This window comes from Taudactylus pleione, unplaced genomic scaffold (genome assembly GCF_031769625.1).
Source record: "Taudactylus pleione unplaced genomic scaffold, aTauple2 ptg000012l, whole genome shotgun sequence".
Lineage (NCBI taxonomy): Eukaryota > Metazoa > Chordata > Amphibia > Anura > Myobatrachidae > Taudactylus > Taudactylus pleione.
In genome coordinates this window covers 17325641-17349414 of record NW_028284415.1, presented here as the reverse complement: position 1 = coordinate 17349414, position 23774 = coordinate 17325641, and positions in this window count along the sequence as shown.

Genomic DNA, 23774 nt, shown 5'->3' with positions numbered 1-23774 from the left:
CCATACACCATGTAGCGCTATGCTATCACTGAGCATGCGCAGTTGGCTGTATTACTGCAGTCGGTACAGTATTGTATTCTGTTGCATTTCCATCTCTGGCGGGCGCATGCCCAGTAGGAGGGTTGCGATGGGATTTCTGGCGCATGCCCAGTGGGCCGAGAGTCATACACAGTGCATCAGGTCCCTTCCCCCAAAGCAAGCCAAGAGCCTCACATTACCATAATAAAGGAAGCTTTGTTAATCCATTTACTGTAAGCAGTCAGCTCTGCCCTAGTGTCCTGAAAAATGCTACGAATTGTCACCATTGCCAAAGACACCATCCCCGTCTGCTAGGACAACTAGTGTGCCGCTATGAATGTGCCTGTACTGAATATTCAAAACTGATGGTGCCGTACAATTTAGCACCACAGAATAGTGATTTCATAACTGCAGGAACTGTTAGTGAAACTACTGTCTAGAATGTGAGACAGGCCTCTGCATCACAAACTGTGCGCCCAGAAACCGCAAAACGCAAACATGCGACAACGCATATGCGGTCTCAGCCTCGTGCACTATGGCTACGTCCCTTGGACTGTGTCTGAGAGTGGTTTCCGTCTGTGAGAGAGCTCTCTGTGTTCAAAGCTGACTGTGTGTTTGATGCGCAAAATAGCGTTGCATCCCAAACTGATGACATTGGTGATGCTGCTCCAACCTTGCACACTAAGTACGGTAGTAGTGGGATCTGTATGAGAGAGAGCTCTCTGTATTACATGGTTGGCGCTATGGTGGCTGTCAGCCATCTGCGATGGATTCGAAATGGAGGGAGGTACAAGGGGATCTGTGGCGCCAAGCCATATGCCATGTAGCGCTATGCTATCACTGAGCATGCGCAGTTGGCTGTATTACTGCAGTTGGTACAGTATTGTATTCTGTTGCATTTCCATCTCTGGCGGGCGCATGCCCAGTAGGAGGGTTGCGATGGGATTTCTGGCGCATGCCCAGTGGGCTGAGAATCATACACAGTGCATCACATCCCTTCCCCCAAAGCAAGCCAAGAGCCTCACATTACCATAATAAAGGAAGCTTTGTTAATCTATTTACTGTAAGCAGTCAGCTCTGCCCTAGTGTCCTGAAAAATGCTACGAATTGTCACCACTGCCAAAGACACCATCCCCCATCTGCTAGGACAACTAGTGTGCCGCTATGAATGTGCCTGTACTGAATATTCAAAACTGACGGTGCCATACAATTTAGCACCACAGAATAGTGATTTCATAACTGCAGGAACTGTTAGTGAAACTACTGTCTAGAATGTGAGACAGGCCTCTGCATCACAAACTGTGCGCCCAGAAACCGCAAAACGCAAACATGCGACAACGCATATGCGGTCTCAGCCTCGTGCACTATGGCTACGTCCCTTGGACTGTGTCTGAGAGTGGTTTCCGTCTGTGAGAGAGCGATCTGTGTTCAAAGCTGACTGTGCGTTTGATGCGCAAAATAGCGTTGCATCCCAAACTGATGACATTGGTGATGCTGCTCCAACCTTGCACACTAAGTACGGTAGTAGTGGGATCTGTATGAGAGAGAGCTTTCTGTATTACACGGTTGGCGCTATGGTGGCTGTCAGCCATCTGCGATGGATTAGAAATGGAGGGAGGTACAAGGGGATCTGTGGCGCCAAGCCATACACCATGTAGCGCTATGCTATCACTGAGCATGCGCAGTTGGCTGTATTACTGCAGTCGGTACAGTATTGTATTCTGTTGCATTTCCATCTCTGGCGGGCGCATGCCCAGTAGGAGGGTTGCGATGGGATTTCTGGCGCATGCCCAGTGGGCCGAGAGTCATACACAGTGCATCAGGTCCCTTCCCCCAAAGCAAGCCAAGAGCCTCACATTACCATAATAAAGGAAGCTTTGTTAATCTATTTACTGTAAGCAGTCAGCTCTGCCCTAGTGTCCTGAAAAATGCTACGAATTGTCACCATTGCCAAAGACACCATCCCCCATCTGCTAGGACAACTAGTGTGCCGCTATGAATGTGCCTGTACTGAATATTCAAAACTGACGGTGCCGTACAATTTAGCACCACAGAATAGTGATTTCATAACTGCAGGAACTGTTAGTGAAACTACTGTCTAGAATGTGAGAAAGGCCTCTGCATCACAAACTGTGCGCCCAGAAACCGCAAAACGGAAACATGCGACAATGCATATGCGGTCTCAGCCTCGTGCACTATGGCTACGTCCCTTGGACTGTGTCTGAGAGTGGTTTCCATCTGTGAGAGAGCGCTCTGTGTTCAAAGCTGACTGTGCGTTTGATGCGCAAAATAGCGTTGCATCCCAAACTGATGACATTGGTGATGCTGCTCCAACCTTGCACACTAAGTACGGTAGTAGTGGGATCTGTATGAGAGAGAGCTCTCTGTATTACATGGTTGGCGCTATGGTGGCTGTCAGCCATCTGCGATGGATTAGAAATGGAGGGAGGTACAAGGGGATCTGTGGCGCCAAGCCATACGCCATGTAGCGCTATGCTATCACTGAGCATGCGCAGTTGGCTGTATTACTGCAGTCGGTACAGTATTGTATTCTGTTGCATTTCCATCTCTGGCGGGCGCATGCCCAGTAGGAGGGTTGCGATGGGATTTCTGGCGCATGCCCAGTGGGCTGAGAGTCATACACAGTGCATCACATCCCTTCCCCCAGAGCAAGCCAAGAGCCTCACATTACCATAATAAAGGAAGCTTTGTTAATCTATTTACTGGAAGCAGTCAGCTCTGCCCTAGTGTCCTGAAAAATGCTACGAATTGTCACCACTGCCAAAGACACCATCCCCCATCTGCTAGGACAACTAGTGTGCCGCTATGAATGTGCCTGTACTGAATATTCAAAACTGACGGTGCCGTACAATTTAGCACCACAGAATAGTGATTTCATAACTGCAGGAACTGTTAATGAAACTACTGTCTAGAATGTGAGACAGGCCTCTGCATCACAAACTGTGTGCCCAGAAACCGCAAAACGCAAACATGCGACAAAGCATATGCGGTCTCAGCCTCGTGCACTATGGCTACGTCCCTTGGACTGTGTCTGAGAGTGGTTTCCGTCTGTGAGAGAGCGCTCTGTGTTCAAAGCTGACTGTGCGTTTGATGCGCAAAATAGCGTTGCATCCCAAACTGATGACATTGGTGATGCTGCTCCAACCTTGCACACTAAGTACGGTAGTAGTGGGATCTGTATGAGAGAGAGCTCTCTGTATTACACGGTTGGCGCTATGGTGGCTGTCAGCCATCTGCGATGGATTAGAAATGGAGGGAGGTACAAGGGGATCTGTGGCGCCAAGCCATACACCATGTAGCGCTATGCTATCACTGAGCATGCGCAGTTGGCTGTATTACTGCAGTCGGTACAGTATTGTATTCTGTTGCATTTCCATCTCTGGCGGGCGCATGCCCAGTAGGAGGGTTGCGATGGGATTTCTGGCGCATGCCCAGTGGGCCGAGAGTCATACACAGTGCATCAGGTCCCTTCCCCCAAAGCAAGCCAAGAGCCTCACATTACCATAATAAAGGAAGCTTTGTTAATCCATTTACTGTAAGCAGTCAGCTCTGCCCTAGTGTCCTGAAAAATGCTACGAATTGTTACCATTGCCAAAGACACCATCACCGTCTGCTAGGACAACTAGTGTGCCGCTATGAATGTGCCTGTACTGAATATTCAAAACTGACGGTGCCGTACAATTTAGCACCACAGAATAGTGATTTCATAACTGCAGGAAGTTAGTGAAACTACTGTCTAGAATGTGAGACAGGCCTCTGCATCACAAACTGTGCGCCCAGAAACCGCAAAACGCAAATATGCAACAACGCATATGCGGTCTCAGCCTCGTGCACTATGGCTACGTCCCTTGGACTGTGTCTGAGAGTGGTTTCCGTCTGTGAGAGAGCGCTCTGTGTTCAAAGCTGACTGTGCGTTTGATGCGCAAAATAGCATTGCATCCCAAACTGATGACATTGGTGATGCTGCTCCAACCTTGCACACTAAGTATGGTAGTAGTGGGATCTGTATGAGAGAGCTCTCTGTATTACACGGTTGGCGCTATGGTGGCTGTCAGCCATCTGCGATGGATTAGAAATGGAGGGAGGTACAAGGGGATCTGTGGCGCCAAGCCATACACCATGTAGCGCTATGCTATCACTGAGCATGCGCAGTTGGCTGTATTACTGCAGTCGGTACAGTATTGTATTCTGTTGCATTTCCATCTCTGGCGGGCGCATGCCCAGTAGGAGGGTTGCGATGGGATTTCTGGCGCATGCCCAGTGGGCCGAGAGTCATACACAGTGCATCAGGTCCCTTCCCCCAAAGCAAGCCAAGAGCCTCACATTACCATAATAAAGGAAGCTTTGTTAATCCATTTACTGTAAGCAGTCAGCTCTGCCCTTGTGTCCTGAAAAATGCTACGAATTGTCACCATTGCCAAAGACACCATCCCCCGTCTGCTAGGACAACTAGTGTGCCGCTATGAATGTGCCTGTACTGAATATTCAAAACTGACGGTGCCGTACAATTTAGCACCACAGAATAGTGATTTCATAACTGCAGGAACTGTTAGTGAAACTACTGTCTAGAATGTGAGACAGGCCTCTGCATCACAAACTGTGCACCCAGAAACCGCAAAACGCAAACATGCGACAACGCATATGCGGTCTCAGCCTCGTGCACTATGGCTACGTCCCTTGGACTGTGTCTGAGAGTGGTTTCCGTCTGTGAGAGAGCGCTCTGTGTTCAAAGCTGACTGTGTGTTTGATGCGCAAAATAGCGTTGCATCCCAAACTGATGACATTGGTGATGCTGCTCCAACCTTGCACACTAAGTACGGTAGTAGTGGGATCTGTATGAGAGAGAGCTCTCTGTATTACACGGTTGGCGCTATGGTGGCTGTCAGCAATCTGCGATGGATTAGAAATGGAGGGAGGTACAATGGGATCTGTGGCGCCAAGCCATACACCATGTAGTGCTATGCTATCACTGAGCATGCGCAGTTGGCTGTATTACTGCAGTCGGTACAGTATTGTATTCTGTTGCTTTTCCATTTCTGGCAGGCGCATGCCCAGTAGGAGGGTTGCGATGGGATTTCTGGCGCATGCCCAGTGGGCTGAGAGTCATACACAGTGCATCACATCCCTTCCCCCAAAGCAAGCCAAGAGCCTCACATTACCATAATAAAGGAAGCTTTGTTAATCTATTTACTGTAAGCAGTCAGCTCTGCCCTAGTGTCCTGAAAAATGCTACGAATTGTCACCATTGCCAAAGACACCATCCCCCATCTGCTAGGACAACTAGTGTGCCGCTATGAATGTGCCTATACTGAATATTCAAAACTGACGGTGCCGTACAATTTAGCACCACAGAATAGTGATTTCATAACTGCAGAAACTGTTAGTGAAACTACTGTCTAGAATGTGAGACAGGCCTCTGCATCACAAACTGTGCGCCCAGAAACCGCAAAACGCAAACATGCGACAACGCATATGCGGTCTCAGCCTCGTGCACTATGGTTACGTCCCTTGGACTGTATCTGAGAGTGGTTTCCGTCTGTGAGAGAGCGCTCTGTGTTCAAAGCTGACTGTGCGTTTGATGCGCAAAATAGCGTTGCATCCCAAACTGATGACATTGGTGATGCTGCTCCAACCTTGCACACTAAGTACGGTAGTAGTGGGATCTGTATGAGAGAGAGCTCTCTGTATTACACGGTTGGCGCTATGGTGGCTGTCAGCCATCTGCGATGGATTAGAAATGGAGGGAGGTACAAGGGGATCTGTGGCGCCAAGCCATACACCATGTAGCGCTATGCTATCACTGAGCATGCGCAGTTAGCTGTATTACTGCAGTCGGTACAGTATTGTATTCTGTTGCATTTCCATCTCTGGCGGGCGCATGCCCAGTAGGAGGGTTGCGATGGGATTTCTGGTGCATGCCCAGTGGGCTGAGAGTCATACACAGTGCATCACATCCCTTCCCCCAAAGCAAGCCAAGAGCCTCACATTACCATAATAAAGGAAGCTTTGTTAATCTATTTACTGGAAGCAGTCAGCTCTGCCCTAGTGTCCTGAAAAATGCTACGAATTGTCACCACTGCCAAAGACACCATCCCCCATCTGCTAGGACAACTAGTGTGCCGCTATGAATGTGCCTGTACTGAATATTCAAAACTGACGGTGCCGTACAATTTAGCACCACAGAATAGTGATTTCATAACTGCAGGAACTGTTAGTGAAACTACTGTCTAGAATGTGAGACAGGCCTCTGCATCACAAACTGTGCGCCCAGAAACCGCAAAACGCAAACATGCGACAAAGCATATGCGGTCTCAGCCTCGTGCACTATGGCTACGTCCCTTGGACTGTGTCTGAGAGTGGTTTCCGTCTGTGAGAGAGCGCTCTGTGTTCAAAGCTGACTGTGCATTTGATGCGCAAAATAGCGTTGCATCCCAAACTGATGACATTGGTGATGCTGCTCCAACCTTGCACACTAAGTACGGTAGTAGTGGGATCTGTATGAGAGAGAGCTCTCTGTATTACACGGTTGGCGCTATGGTGGCTGTCAGCCATCTGTGATGGATTAGAAATGGAGGGAGGTACAAGGGGATCTGTGGCGCCAAGCCATACACCATGTAGCGCTATGCTATCACTGAGCATGAGCAGTTGGCTGTATTACTGCAGTCGGTACAGTATTGTATTCTGTTGCATTTCCATCTCTGGCGGGCGCATGCCCAGTAGGAGGGTTGCGATGGGATTTCTGGCGCATGCCCAGTGGGCCGAGAGTCATACACAGTGCATCAGGTCCCTTCCCCCAAAGCAAGCCAAGAGCCTCACATTACCATAATAAAGGAAGCTTTGTTAATCCATTTACTGTAAGCAGTCAGCTCTGCCCTAGTGTCCTGAAAAATGCTACGAATTGTTACCATTGCCAAAGAAACCATCCCCCGTCTGCTAGGACAACTAGTGTGCCGCTATGAATGTGCCTGTACTGAATATTCAAAACTGACGGTGCCGTACAATTTAGCACCACAGAATAGTGATTTCATAACTGCAGGAACTGTTAGTGAAACTACTGTCTAGAATGTGAGACAGGCCTCTGCATCACAAACTGTGCGCCCAGAAACCGCAAAACGCAAACATGCGACAACGCATATGCGGTCTCAGCCTCGTGCACTATGGCTACGTCCCTTGGACTGTGTCTGAGAGTGGTTTCCGTCTGTGAGAGAGCGCTCTGTGTTCAAAGCTGACTGTGCGTTTGATGCGCAAAATAGCGTTGCATCCCAAACTGATGACATTGGTGATGCTGCTCCAACCTTGCACACTAAGTACGGTAGTAGTGGGATCTGTATGAGAGAGCTCTCTGTATTACACGGTTGGCGCTATGGTGGCTGTCAGCCATCTGCGATGGATTAGAAATGGAGGGAGGTACAAGGGGATCTGTGGCGCCAAGCCATACACCATGTAGCGCTATGCTATCACTGAGCATGCGCAGTTGGCTGTATTACTGCAGTCGGTACAGTATTGTATTCTGTTGCATTTCCATCTCTGGCGGGCGCATGCCCAGTAGGAGGGTTGCGATGGGATTTCTGGCGCATGCCCAGTGGGCTGAGAGTCATACACAGTGCATCAGATCCCTTCCCCCAAAGCAAGCCAAGAGCCTCACATTACCATAATAAAGGAAGCTTTGTTAATCCATTTACTGTAAGCAGTCAGCTCTGCCCTAGTGTCCTGAAAAATGCTACGAATTGTCACCATTGCCAAAGACACCATCCCCGTCTGCTAGGACAACTAGTGTGCCGCTATGAATGTGCCTGTACTGAATATTCAAAACTGATGGTGCCGTACAATTTAGCACCACAGAATAGTGATTTCATAACTGCAGGAACTGTTAGTGAAACTACTGTCTAGAATGTGAGACAGGCCTCTGCATCACAAACTGTGCGCCCAGAAACCGCAAAACGCAAACATGCGACAACGCATATGCGGTCTCAGCCTCGTGCACTATGGCTACGTCCCTTGGACTGTGTCTGAGAGTGGTTTCCGTCTGTGAGAGAGCTCTCTGTGTTCAAAGCTGACTGTGTGTTTGATGCGCAAAATAGCGTTGCATCCCAAACTGATGACATTGGTGATGCTGCTCCAACCTTGCACACTAAGTACGGTAGTAGTGGGATCTGTATGAGAGAGAGCTCTCTGTATTACATGGTTGGCGCTATGGTGGCTGTCAGCCATCTGCGATGGATTCGAAATGGAGGGAGGTACAAGGGGATCTGTGGCGCCAAGCCATATGCCATGTAGCGCTATGCTATCACTGAGCATGCGCAGTTGGCTGTATTACTGCAGTTGGTACAGTATTGTATTCTGTTGCATTTCCATCTCTGGCGGGCGCATGCCCAGTAGGAGGGTTGCGATGGGATTTCTGGCGCATGCCCAGTGGGCTGAGAATCATACACAGTGCATCACATCCCTTCCCCCAAAGCAAGCCAAGAGCCTCACATTACCATAATAAAGGAAGCTTTGTTAATCTATTTACTGTAAGCAGTCAGCTCTGCCCTAGTGTCCTGAAAAATGCTACGAATTGTCACCACTGCCAAAGACACCATCCCCCATCTGCTAGGACAACTAGTGTGCCGCTATGAATGTGCCTGTACTGAATATTCAAAACTGACGGTGCCATACAATTTAGCACCACAGAATAGTGATTTCATAACTGCAGGAACTGTTAGTGAAACTACTGTCTAGAATGTGAGACAGGCCTCTGCATCACAAACTGTGCGCCCAGAAACCGCAAAACGCAAACATGCGACAACGCATATGCGGTCTCAGCCTCGTGCACTATGGCTACGTCCCTTGGACTGTGTCTGAGAGTGGTTTCCGTCTGTGAGAGAGCGATCTGTGTTCAAAGCTGACTGTGCGTTTGATGCGCAAAATAGCGTTGCATCCCAAACTGATGACATTGGTGATGCTGCTCCAACCTTGCACACTAAGTACGGTAGTAGTGGGATCTGTATGAGAGAGAGCTTTCTGTATTACACGGTTGGCGCTATGGTGGCTGTCAGCCATCTGCGATGGATTAGAAATGGAGGGAGGTACAAGGGGATCTGTGGCGCCAAGCCATACACCATGTAGCGCTATGCTATCACTGAGCATGCGCAGTTGGCTGTATTACTGCAGTCGGTACAGTATTGTATTCTGTTGCATTTCCATCTCTGGCGGGCGCATGCCCAGTAGGAGGGTTGCGATGGGATTTCTGGCGCATGCCCAGTGGGCCGAGAGTCATACACAGTGCATCAGGTCCCTTCCCCCAAAGCAAGCCAAGAGCCTCACATTACCATAATAAAGGAAGCTTTGTTAATCCATTTACTGTAAGCAGTCAGCTCTGCCCTAGTGTCCTGAAAAATGCTACGAATTGTCACCATTGCCAAAGACACCATCCCCGTCTGCTAGGACAACTAGTGTGCCGCTATGAATGTGCCTGTACTGAATATTCAAAACTGATGGTGCCGTACAATTTAGCACCACAGAATAGTGATTTCATAACTGCAGGAACTGTTAGTGAAACTACTGTCTAGAATGTGAGACAGGCCTCTGCATCACAAACTGTGCGCCCAGAAACCGCAAAACGCAAACATGCGACAACGCATATGCGGTCTCAGCCTCGTGCACTATGGCTACGTCCCTTGGACTGTGTCTGAGAGTGGTTTCCGTCTGTGAGAGAGCTCTCTGTGTTCAAAGCTGACTGTGTGTTTGATGCGCAAAATAGCGTTGCATCCCAAACTGATGACATTGGTGATGCTGCTCCAACCTTGCACACTAAGTACGGTAGTAGTGGGATCTGTATGAGAGAGAGCTCTCTGTATTACATGGTTGGCGCTATGGTGGCTGTCAGCCATCTGCGATGGATTCGAAATGGAGGGAGGTACAAGGGGATCTGTGGCGCCAAGCCATATGCCATGTAGCGCTATGCTATCACTGAGCATGCGCAGTTGGCTGTATTACTGCAGTTGGTACAGTATTGTATTCTGTTGCATTTCCATCTCTGGCGGGCGCATGCCCAGTAGGAGGGTTGCGATGGGATTTCTGGCGCATGCCCAGTGGGCTGAGAATCATACACAGTGCATCACATCCCTTCCCCAAAGCAAGCCAAGAGCCTCACATTACCATAATAAAGGAAGCTTTGTTAATCTATTTACTGTAAGCAGTCAGCTCTGCCCTAGTGTCCTGAAAAATGCTACGAATTGTCACCACTGCCAAAGACACCATCCCCCATCTGCTAGGACAACTAGTGTGCCGCTATGAATGTGCCTGTACTGAATATTCAAAACTGACGGTGCCATACAATTTAGCACCACAGAATAGTGATTTCATAACTGCAGGAACTGTTAGTGAAACTACTGTCTAGAATGTGAGACAGGCCTCTGCATCACAAACTGTGCGCCCAGAAACCGCAAAACGCAAACATGCGACAACGCATATGCGGTCTCAGCCTCGTGCACTATGGCTACGTCCCTTGGACTGTGTCTGAGAGTGGTTTCCGTCTGTGAGAGAGCGCTCTGTGTTCAAAGCTGACTGTGCGTTTGATGCGCAAAATAGCGTTGCATCCCAAACTGATGACATTGGTGATGCTGCTCCAACCTTGCACACTAAGTACGGTAGTAGTGGGATCTGTATGAGAGAGCTCTCTGTATTACACGGTTGGCGCTATGGTGGCTGTCAGCCATCTGCGATGGATTAGAAATGGAGGGAGGTACAAGGGGATCTGTGGCGCCAAGCCATACACCATGTAGCGCTATGCTATCACTGAGCATGCGCAGTTGGCTGTATTACTGCAGTCGGTACAGTATTGTATTCTGTTGCATTTCCATCTCTGGCGGGCGCATGCCCAGTAGGAGGGTTGCGATGGGATTTCTGGCGCATGCCCAGTGGGCTGAGAGTCATACACAGTGCATCAGATCCCTTCCCCCAAAGCAAGCCAAGAGCCTCACATTACCATAATAAAGGAAGCTTTGTTAATCCATTTACTGTAAGCAGTCAGCTCTGCCCTAGTGTCCTGAAAAATGCTACGAATTGTCACCATTGCCAAAGACACCATCCCCGTCTGCTAGGACAACTAGTGTGCCGCTATGAATGTGCCTGTACTGAATATTCAAAACTGATGGTGCCGTACAATTTAGCACCACAGAATAGTGATTTCATAACTGCAGGAACTGTTAGTGAAACTACTGTCTAGAATGTGAGACAGGCCTCTGCATCACAAACTGTGCGCCCAGAAACCGCAAAACGCAAACATGCGACAACGCATATGCGGTCTCAGCCTCGTGCACTATGGCTACGTCCCTTGGACTGTGTCTGAGAGTGGTTTCCGTCTGTGAGAGAGCGCTCTGTGTTCAAAGCTGACTGTGCGTTTGATGCGCAAAATAGCGTTGCATCCCAAACTGATGACATTGGTGATGCTGCTCCAACCTTGCACACTAAGTACGGTAGTAGTGGGATCTGTATGAGAGAGCTCTCTGTATTACACGGTTGGCGCTATGGTGGCTGTCAGCCATCTGCGATGGATTAGAAATGGAGGGAGGTACAAGGGGATCTGTGGCGCCAAGCCATACACCATGTAGCGCTATGCTATCACTGAGCATGCGCAGTTGGCTGTATTACTGCAGTCGGTACAGTATTGTATTCTGTTGCATTTCCATCTCTGGCGGGCGCATGCCCAGTAGGAGGGTTGCGATGGGATTTCTGGCGCATGCCCAGTGGGCTGAGAGTCATACACAGTGCATCAGATCCCTTCCCCCAAAGCAAGCCAAGAGCCTCACATTACCATAATAAAGGAAGCTTTGTTAATCCATTTACTGTAAGCAGTCAGCTCTGCCCTAGTGTCCTGAAAAATGCTACGAATTGTCACCATTGCCAAAGACACCATCCCCGTCTGCTAGGACAACTAGTGTGCCGCTATGAATGTGCCTGTACTGAATATTCAAAACTGATGGTGCCGTACAATTTAGCACCACAGAATAGTGATTTCATAACTGCAGGAACTGTTAGTGAAACTACTGTCTAGAATGTGAGACAGGCCTCTGCATCACAAACTGTGCGCCCAGAAACCGCAAAACGCAAACATGCGACAACGCATATGCGGTCTCAGCCTCGTGCACTATGGCTACGTCCCTTGGACTGTGTCTGAGAGTGGTTTCCGTCTGTGAGAGAGCTCTCTGTGTTCAAAGCTGACTGTGTGTTTGATGCGCAAAATAGCGTTGCATCCCAAACTGATGACATTGGTGATGCTGCTCCAACCTTGCACACTAAGTACGGTAGTAGTGGGATCTGTATGAGAGAGAGCTCTCTGTATTACATGGTTGGCGCTATGGTGGCTGTCAGCCATCTGCGATGGATTCGAAATGGAGGGAGGTACAAGGGGATCTGTGGCGCCAAGCCATATGCCATGTAGCGCTATGCTATCACTGAGCATGCGCAGTTGGCTGTATTACTGCAGTTGGTACAGTATTGTATTCTGTTGCATTTCCATCTCTGGCGGGCGCATGCCCAGTAGGAGGGTTGCGATGGGATTTCTGGCGCATGCCCAGTGGGCTGAGAATCATACACAGTGCATCACATCCCTTCCCCCAAAGCAAGCCAAGAGCCTCACATTACCATAATAAAGGAAGCTTTGTTAATCTATTTACTGTAAGCAGTCAGCTCTGCCCTAGTGTCCTGAAAAATGCTACGAATTGTCACCACTGCCAAAGACACCATCCCCCATCTGCTAGGACAACTAGTGTGCCGCTATGAATGTGCCTGTACTGAATATTCAAAACTGACGGTGCCATACAATTTAGCACCACAGAATAGTGATTTCATAACTGCAGGAACTGTTAGTGAAACTACTGTCTAGAATGTGAGACAGGCCTCTGCATCACAAACTGTGCGCCCAGAAACCGCAAAACGCAAACATGCGACAACGCATATGCGGTCTCAGCCTCGTGCACTATGGCTACGTCCCTTGGACTGTGTCTGAGAGTGGTTTCCGTCTGTGAGAGAGCGATCTGTGTTCAAAGCTGACTGTGCGTTTGATGCGCAAAATAGCGTTGCATCCCAAACTGATGACATTGGTGATGCTGCTCCAACCTTGCACACTAAGTACGGTAGTAGTGGGATCTGTATGAGAGAGAGCTTTCTGTATTACACGGTTGGCGCTATGGTGGCTGTCAGCCATCTGCGATGGATTAGAAATGGAGGGAGGTACAAGGGGATCTGTGGCGCCAAGCCATACACCATGTAGCGCTATGCTATCACTGAGCATGCGCAGTTGGCTGTATTACTGCAGTCGGTACAGTATTGTATTCTGTTGCATTTCCATCTCTGGCGGGCGCATGCCCAGTAGGAGGGTTGCGATGGGATTTCTGGCGCATGCCCAGTGGGCCGAGAGTCATACACAGTGCATCAGGTCCCTTCCCCCAAAGCAAGCCAAGAGCCTCACATTACCATAATAAAGGAAGCTTTGTTAATCCATTTACTGTAAGCAGTCAGCTCTGCCCTAGTGTCCTGAAAAATGCTACGAATTGTCACCATTGCCAAAGACACCATCCCCGTCTGCTAGGACAACTAGTGTGCCGCTATGAATGTGCCTGTACTGAATATTCAAAACTGATGGTGCCGTACAATTTAGCACCACAGAATAGTGATTTCATAACTGCAGGAACTGTTAGTGAAACTACTGTCTAGAATGTGAGACAGGCCTCTGCATCACAAACTGTGCGCCCAGAAACCGCAAAACGCAAACATGCGACAACGCATATGCGGTCTCAGCCTCGTGCACTATGGCTACGTCCCTTGGACTGTGTCTGAGAGTGGTTTCCGTCTGTGAGAGAGCTCTCTGTGTTCAAAGCTGACTGTGTGTTTGATGCGCAAAATAGCGTTGCATCCCAAACTGATGACATTGGTGATGCTGCTCCAACCTTGCACACTAAGTACGGTAGTAGTGGGATCTGTATGAGAGAGAGCTCTCTGTATTACATGGTTGGCGCTATGGTGGCTGTCAGCCATCTGCGATGGATTCGAAATGGAGGGAGGTACAAGGGGATCTGTGGCGCCAAGCCATATGCCATGTAGCGCTATGCTATCACTGAGCATGCGCAGTTGGCTGTATTACTGCAGTTGGTACAGTATTGTATTCTGTTGCATTTCCATCTCTGGCGGGCGCATGCCCAGTAGGAGGGTTGCGATGGGATTTCTGGCGCATGCCCAGTGGGCTGAGAATCATACACAGTGCATCACATCCCTTCCCCCAAAGCAAGCCAAGAGCCTCACATTACCATAATAAAGGAAGCTTTGTTAATCTATTTACTGTAAGCAGTCAGCTCTGCCCTAGTGTCCTGAAAAATGCTACGAATTGTCACCACTGCCAAAGACACCATCCCCCATCTGCTAGGACAACTAGTGTGCCGCTATGAATGTGCCTGTACTGAATATTCAAAACTGACGGTGCCATACAATTTAGCACCACAGAATAGTGATTTCATAACTGCAGGAACTGTTAGTGAAACTACTGTCTAGAATGTGAGACAGGCCTCTGCATCACAAACTGTGCGCCCAGAAACCGCAAAACGCAAACATGCGACAACGCATATGCGGTCTCAGCCTCGTGCACTATGGCTACGTCCCTTGGACTGTGTCTGAGAGTGGTTTCCGTCTGTGAGAGAGCGATCTGTGTTCAAAGCTGACTGTGCGTTTGATGCGCAAAATAGCGTTGCATCCCAAACTGATGACATTGGTGATGCTGCTCCAACCTTGCACACTAAGTACGGTAGTAGTGGGATCTGTATGAGAGAGAGCTTTCTGTATTACACGGTTGGCGCTATGGTGGCTGTCAGCCATCTGCGATGGATTAGAAATGGAGGGAGGTACAAGGGGATCTGTGGCGCCAAGCCATACACCATGTAGCGCTATGCTATCACTGAGCATGCGCAGTTGGCTGTATTACTGCAGTCGGTACAGTATTGTATTCTGTTGCATTTCCATCTCTGGCGGGCGCATGCCCAGTAGGAGGGTTGCGATGGGATTTCTGGCGCATGCCCAGTGGGCCGAGAGTCATACACAGTGCATCAGGTCCCTTCCCCCAAAGCAAGCCAAGAGCCTCACATTACCATAATAAAGGAAGCTTTGTTAATCTATTTACTGTAAGCAGTCAGCTCTGCCCTAGTGTCCTGAAAAATGCTACGAATTGTCACCATTGCCAAAGACACCATCCCCCATCTGCTAGGACAACTAGTGTGCCGCTATGAATGTGCCTGTACTGAATATTCAAAACTGACGGTGCCGTACAATTTAGCACCACAGAATAGTGATTTCATAACTGCAGGAACTGTTAGTGAAACTACTGTCTAGAATGTGAGAAAGGCCTCTGCATCACAAACTGTGCGCCCAGAAACCGCAAAACGGAAACATGCGACAATGCATATGCGGTCTCAGCCTCGTGCACTATGGCTACGTCCCTTGGACTGTGTCTGAGAGTGGTTTCCGTCTGTGAGAGAGCGCTCTGTGTTCAAAGCTGACTGTGCGTTTGATGCGCAAAATAGCGTTGCATCCCAAACTGATGACATTGGTGATGCTGCTCCAACCTTGCACACTAAGTACGGTAGTAGTGGGATCTGTATGAGAGAGAGCTCTCTGTATTACATGGTTGGCGCTATGGTGGCTGTCAGCCATCTGCGATGGATTAGAAATGGAGGGAGGTACAAGGGGATCTGTGGCGCCAAGCCATACGCCATGTAGCGCTATGCTATCACTGAGCATGCGCAGTTGGCTGTATTACTGCAGTCGGTACAGTATTGTATTCTGTTGCATTTCCATCTCTGGCGGGCGCATGCCCAGTAGGAGGGTTGCGATGGGATTTCTGGCGCATGCCCAGTGGGCTGAGAGTCATACACAGTGCATCACATCCCTTCCCCCAAAGCAAGCCAAGAGCCTCACATTACCATAATAAAGGAAGCTTTGTTAATCTATTTACTGGAAGCAGTCAGCTCTGCCCTAGTGTCCTGAAAAATGCTACGAATTGTCACCACTGCCAAAGACACCATCCCCCATCTGCTAGGACAACTAGTGTGCCGCTATGAATGTGCCTGTACTGAATATTCAAAACTGACGGTGCCGTACAATTTAGCACCACAGAATAGTGATTTCATAACTGCAGGAACTGTTAATGAAACTACTGTCTAGAATGTGAGACAGGCCTCTGCATCACAAACTGTGTGCCCAGAAACCGCAAAACGCAAACATGCGACAAAGCATATGCGGTCTCAGCCTCGTGCACTATGGCTACGTCCCTTGGACTGTGTCTGAGAGTGGTTTCCGTCTGTGAGAGAGCGCTCTGTGTTCAAAGCTGACTGTGTGTTTGATGCGCAAAATAGCGTTGCATCCCAAACTGATGACATTGGTGATGCTGCTCCAACCTTGCACACTAAGTACGGTAGTAGTGGGATCTGTATGAGAGAGAGCTCTCTGTATTACACGGTTGGCGCTATGGTGGCTGTCAGCCATCTGCGATGGATTAGAAATGGAGGGAGGTACAAGGGGATCTGTGGCGCCAAGCCATACACCATGTAGCGCTATGCTATCACTGAGCATGCGCAGTTGGCTGTATTACTGCAGTCGGTACAGTATTGTATTCTGTTGCATTTCCATCTCTGGCGGGCGCATGCCCAGTAGGAGGGTTGCGATGGGATTTCTGGCGCATGCCCAGTGGGCCGAGAGTCATACACAGTGCATCAGGTCCCTTCCCCCAAAGCAAGCCAAGAGCCTCACATTACCATAATAAAGGAAGCTTTGTTAATCCATTTACTGTAAGCAGTCAGCTCTGCCCTAGTGTCCTGAAAAATGCTACGAATTGTTACCATTGCCAAAGACACCATCACCGTCTGCTAGGACAACTAGTGTGCCGCTATGAATGTGCCTGTACTGAATATTCAAAACTGACGGTGCCGTACAATTTAGCACCACAGAATAGTGATTTCATAACTGCAGGAACTGTTAGTGAAACTACTGTCTAGAATGTGAGACAGGCCTCTGCATCACAAACTGTGCGCCCAGAAACCGCAAAACGCAAATATGCAACAACGCATATGCGGTCTCAGCCTCGTGCACTATGGCTACGTCCCTTGGACTGTGTCTGAGAGTGGTTTCCGTCTGTGAGAGAGCGCTCTGTGTTCAAAGCTGACTGTGCGTTTGATGCGCAAAATAGCGTTGCATCCCAAACTGATGACATTGGTGATGCTGCTCCAACCTTGCACACTAAGTATGGTAGTAGTGGGATCTGTATGAGAGAGCTCTCTGTATTACACGGTTGGCGCTATGGTGGCTGTCAGCCATCTGCGATGGATTAGAAATGGAGGGAGGTACAAGGGGATCTGTGGCGCCAAGCCATACACCATGTAGCGCTATGCTATCACTGAGCATGCGCAGTTGGCTGTATTACTGCAGTCGGTACAGTATTGTATTCTGTTGCATTTCCATCTCTGGCGGGCGCATGCCCAGTAGGAGGGTTGCGATGGGATTTCTGGCGCATGCCCAGTGGGCCGAGAGTCATACACAGTGCATCAGGTCCCTTCCCCCAAAGCAAGCCAAGAGCCTCACATTACCATAATAAAGGAAGCTTTGTTAATCCATTTACTGTAAGCAGTCAGCTCTGCCCTAGTGTCCTGAAAAATGCTATGAATTGTCACCATTGCCAAAGACACCATCCCCCGTCTGCTAGGACAACTAGTGTGCCGCTATGAATGTGCCTGTACTGAATATTCAAAACTGACGGTGCCGTACAATTTAGCACCACAGAATAGTGATTTCATAACTGCAGGAACTGTTAGTGAAACTACTGTCTAGAATGTGAGACAGGCCTCTGCATCACAAACTGTGCACCCAGAAACCGCAAAACGCAAACATGCGACAACGCATATGCGGTCTCAGCCTCGTGCACTATGGCTACGTCCCTTGGACTGTGTCTGAGAGTGGTTTCCGTCTGTGAGAGAGCGCTCTGTGTTCAAAGCTGACTGTGCGTTTGATGCGCAAAATAGCGTTGCATCCCAAACTGATGACATTGGTGATGCTGCTCCAACCTTGCACACTAAGTACGGTAGTAGTGGGATCTGTATGAGAGAGAGCTCTCTGTATTACATGGTTGGCGCTATGGTGGCTGTCAGCCATCTGCGATGGATTAGAAATGGAGGGAGGTACAAGGGGATCTGTGGCGCCAAGCCATACGCCATGTAGCGCTATGCTATCACTGAGCATGCGCAGTTGGCTGTATTACTGCAGTCGGTACAGTATTGTATTCTGTTGCATTTCCATCTCTGGCGGGCGCATGCCCAGTAGGAGGGTTGCGATGGGATTTCTGGCGCATGCCCAGTGGGCTGAGAGTCATACACAGTGCATCACATCCCTTCCCCCAAAGCAAGCCAAGAGCCTCACATTACCATAATAAAGGAAGCTTTGTTAATCTATTTACTGGAAGCAGTCAGCTCTGCCCTAGTGTCCTGAAAAATGCTACGAATTGTCACCACTGCCAAAGACACCATCCCCCATCTGCTAGGACAACTAGTGTGCCGCTATGAATGTGCCTGTACTGAATATTCAAAACTGACGGTGCCGTACAATTTAGCACCACAGAATAGTGATTTCATAACTGCAGGAACTGTTAGTGAAACTACTGTCTAGAATGTGAGACAGGCCTCTGCATCACAAACTGTGCGCCCAGAAACCGCAAAACGCAAACATGCGACAAAGCATATGCGGTCTCAGCCTCGTGCACTATGGCTACCTCCCTTGGACTGTGTCTGAGAGTGGTTTCCGTCTGTGAGAGAGCGCTCTGTGTTCAAAGCTGACTGTGCGTTTGATGCGCAAAATAGCGTTGCATCCCAAACTGATGACATTGGTGATGCTGCTCCAACCTTGCACACTAAGTACGGTAGTAGTGGGATCTGTATGAGAGAGAGCTCTCTGTATTACACGGTTGGCGCTATGGTGGCTGTCAGCCATCTGCGATGGATTAGAAATGGAGGGAGGTACAAGGGGATCTGTGGCGCCAAGCCATACACCATGTAGCGCTATGCTATCACTGAGCATGCGCAGTTGGCTGTATTACTGCAGTCGGTACAGTATTGTATTCTGTTGCATTTCCATCTCTGGCGGGCGCATGCCCAGTAGGAGGGTTGCGATGGGATTTCTGGCGCATGCCCAGTGGGCCGAGAGTCATACACAGTGCATCAGGTCCCTTCCCCCAAAGCAAGCCAAGAGCCTCACATTACCATAATAAAGGAAGCTTTGTTAATCCATTTACTGTAAGCAGTCAGCTCTGCCCTAGTGTCCTGAAAAATGCTACGAATTGTTACCATTGCCAAAGACACCATCCCCCGTCTGCTAGGACAACTAGTGTGCCGCTATGAATGTGCCTGTACTGAATATTCAAAACTGACGGTGCCGTACAATTTAGCACCACAGAATAGTGATTTCATAACTGCAGGAACTGTTAGTGAAACTACTGTCTAGAATGTGAGACAGGCCTCTGCATCACAAACTGTGCGCCCAGAAACCGCAAAATGCAAACATGCGACAACGCATATGCGGTCTCAGCCTCGTGCACTATGGCTACGTCCCTTGGACTGTGTCTGAGAGTGGTTTCCGTCTGTGAGAGAGCGCTCTGTGTTCAAAGCTGACTGTGCGTTTGATGCGCAAAATAGCGTTGCATCCCAAACTGATGACATTGGTGATGCTGCTCCAACCTTGCACACTAAGTACGGTAGTAGTGGGATCTGTATGAGAGAGCTCTCTGTATTACACGGTTGGCGCTATGGTGGCTGTCAGCCATCTGCGATGGATTAGAAATGGAGGGAGGTACAAGGGGATCTGTGGCGCCAAGCCATACACCATGTAGCGCTATGCTATCACTGAGCATGCGCAGTTGGCTGTATTACTGCAGTCGGTACAGTATTGTATTCTGTTGCATTTCCATCTCTGGCGGGCGCATGCCCAGTAGGAGGGTTGCGATGGGATTTCTGGCGCATGCCCAGTGGGCCGAGAGTCATACACAGTGCATCAGGTCCCTTCCCCCAAAGCAAGCCAAGAGCCTCACATTACCATAATAAAGGAAGCTTTGTTAATCCATTTACTGTAAGCAGTCAGCTCTGCCCTAGTGTCCTGAAAAATGCTACGAATTGTTACCATTGCCAAAGACACCATCCCCCGTCTGCTAGGACAACTAGTGTGCCGCTATGAATGTGCCTGTACTGAATATTCAAAACTGACGGTGCCGTACAATTTAGCACCACAGAATAGTGATTTCATAACTGCAGGAACTGTTAGTGAAACTACTGTCTAGAATGCGAGACAGGCCTCTGCATCACAAACTGTGCGCCCAGAAACCGCAAAACGCAAACATGCGACAACGCATATGCGGTCTCAGCCTCGTGCACTATGGCTACGTCCCTTGGACTGTGTCTGAGAGTGGTTTCCGTCTGTGAGAGAGCGCTCTGTGTTCAAAGCTGACAGTGCGTTTGATGCGCAAAATAGCGTTGCATCCCAAACTGATGACATTGGTGATGCTGCTCCAACCTTGCACACTAAGTACGGTAGTAGTGGGATCTGTATGAGAGAGAGCTCTCTGTATTACACGGTTGGCGCTATGGTGGCTGTCAGCCATCTGCGATGGATTAGAAATGGAGGGAGGTACAAGGGGATCTGTGGCGCCAAGCCATACACCATGTAGCGCTATGCTATCACTGAGCATGCGCAGTTGGCTGTATTACTGCAGTCGGTACAGTATTGTATTCTGTTGCATTTCGATCTCTGGCGGGCGCATGCCCAGTAAGAGGGTTGCGATGGGATTTCTGGCGCATGCCCAGTGGGCCGAGAGTCATACACAGTGCATCAGGTCCCTTCCCCCAAAGCAAGCCAAGAGCCTCACATTACCATAATAAAGGAAGCTTTGTTAATCCATTTACTGTAAGCAGTCAGCTCTGCCCTAGTGTCCTGAAAAATGCTACGAATTGTTACCATTGCCAAAGACACCATCCCCCGTCTGCTAGGACAACTAGTGTGCCGCTATGAATGTGCCTGTACTGAATATTCAAAACTGACGGTGCCGTACAATTTAGCACCACAGAATAGTGATTTCATAACTGCAGGAACTGTTAGTGAAACTACTGTCTAGAATGTGAGACAGGCCTCTGCATCACAAACTGTGCGCCCAGAAACCGCAAAACGCAAACATGCGACAAGGCATATGCGGTCTCAGCCTCGTGCACTATGGCTACGTCCCTTGGACTGTGTCTGAGAGTGGTTTCCGTCTGTGAGAGAGCGCTCTGTGTTCAAAGCTGACTGTGCGTTTGATGCGCAAAATAGCGTTGCATCCCAAACTGATGACATTGGTGATGCTGCTCCAACCTTGCACACTAAGTACGGTAGTAGTGGGATCTGTATGAGAGAGAGCTCTCTGTATTACACGGTTGGCGCTATGGTGGCTGTCAGCCATCTGCGATGGATTAGAAATGGAGGGAGGTACAAGGGGATCTGTGGCGCCAAGCCATACACCATGTAGCGCTATGCTATCACTGAGCATGCGCAGTTGGCTGTATTACTGCAGTCGGTACAGTATTGTATTCTGTTGCATTTCCATCTCTGGCGGGCGCATGCCCAGTAGGAGGGTTGCGATGGGATTTCTGGCGCATGCCCAGTGGGCCGAGAGTCATACACAGTGCATCAGGTCCCTTCCCCCAAAGCAAGCCAAGAGCCTCACATTACCATAATAAAGGAAGCTTTGTTAATCCATTTACTGTAAGCAGTCAGCTCTGCCCTAGTGTCCTGAAAAATGCTACGAATTGTTACCATTGCCAAAGACACCATCCCCCGTCTGCTAGGACAACTAGTGTGCCGCTATGAATGTGCCTGTACTGAATATTCAAAACTGACGGTGCCGTACAATTTAGCACCACAGAATAGTGATTTCATAACTGCAGGAACTGTTAGTGAAACTACTGTCTAGAATGTGAGACAGGCCTCTGCATCACAAACTGTGCGCCCAGAAACCGCAAAACGCAAACATGCGACAAGGCATATGCGGTCTCAGCCTCGTGCACTATGGCTACGTCCCTTGGACTGTGTCTGAGAGTGGTTTCCGTCTGTGAGAGAGCGCTCTGTGTTCAAAGCTGACTGTGCGTTTGATGCGCAAAATAGCGTTGCATCCCAAACTGATGACATTGGTGATGCTGCTCCAACCTTGCACACTAAGTACGGTAGTAGTGGGATCTGTATGAGAGAGAGCTCTCTGTATTACACGGTTGGCGCTATGGTGGCTGTCAGCCATCTGCGATGGATTAGAAATGGAGGGAGGTACAAGGGGATCTGTGGCGCCAAGCCATACACCATGTAGCGCTATGCTATCACTGAGCATGCGCAGTTGGCTGTATTACTGCAGTCGGTACAGTATTGTATTCTGTTGCATTTCCATCTCTGGCGGGCGCATGCCCAGTAGGAGGGTTGCGATGGGATTTCTGGCGCATGCCCAGTGGGCTGAGAGTCATACACAGTGCATCAGATCCCTTCCCCCAAAGCAAGCCAAGAGCCTCACATTACCATAATAAAGGAAGCTTTGTTAATCCATTTACTGTAAGCAGTCAGCTCTGCCCTAGTGTCCTGAAAAATGCTACGAATTGTCACCATTGCCAAAGACACCATCCCCGTCTGCTAGGACAACTAGTGTGCCGCTATGAATGTGCCTGTACTGAATATTCAAAACTGACGGTGCCGTACAATTTAGCACCACAGAATAGTGATTTCATAACTGCAGGAACTGTTAGTGAAACTACTGTCTAGAATGTGAGACAGGCCTCTGCATCACAAACTGTGCGCCCAGAAACCGCAAAACGCAAACATGTGACAACGCATATGCGGTCTCAGCCTCGTGCACTATGGCTACGTCCCTTGGACTGTGTCTGAGAGTGGTTTCCATCTGTGAGAGAGCGCTCTGTGTTCAAAGCTGACTGTGTGTTTGATGCGCAAAATAGCGTTGCATCCCAAACTGATGACATTGGTGATGCTGCTCCAACCTTGCACACTAAGTACGGTAGTAGTGGGATCTGTATGAGAGAGAGCTCTCTGTATTACACGGTTGGCGCTATGGTGGCTGTCAGCCATCTGCGATGGATTTGAAATGGAGGGAGGTACAAGGGGATCTGTGGCGCCAAGCCATACGCCATGTAGCGCTATGCTATCACTGAGCATGCGCAGTTGGCTGTATTACTGCAGTCGGTACAGTATTGTATTCTGTTGCATTTCCATCTCTGGCGGGCGCATGCCCAGTAGGAGGGTTGCGATGGGATTTCTGGCGCATGCCCAGTGGGCCGAGAGTCATACACAGTGCATCAGGTCCCTTCCCCCAAAGCAAGCCAAGAGCCTCACATTACCATAATAAAGGAAGCTTTGTTAATCCATTTACTGTAAGCAGTCAGCTCTGCCCTAGTGTCCTGAAAAATGCTACGAATTGTTACCATTGCCAAAGACACCATCCCCCGTCTGCTAGGACAACTAGTGTGCCGCTATGAATGTGCCTGTACTGAATATTCAAAACTGACGGTGCCGTACAATTTAGCACCACAGAATAGTGATTTCATAACTGCAGGAACTGTTAGTGAAACTACTGTCTAGAATGTGAGACAGGCCTCTGCATCACAAACTGTGCGCCCAGAAACCGCAAAACGCAAACATGCGACAACGCA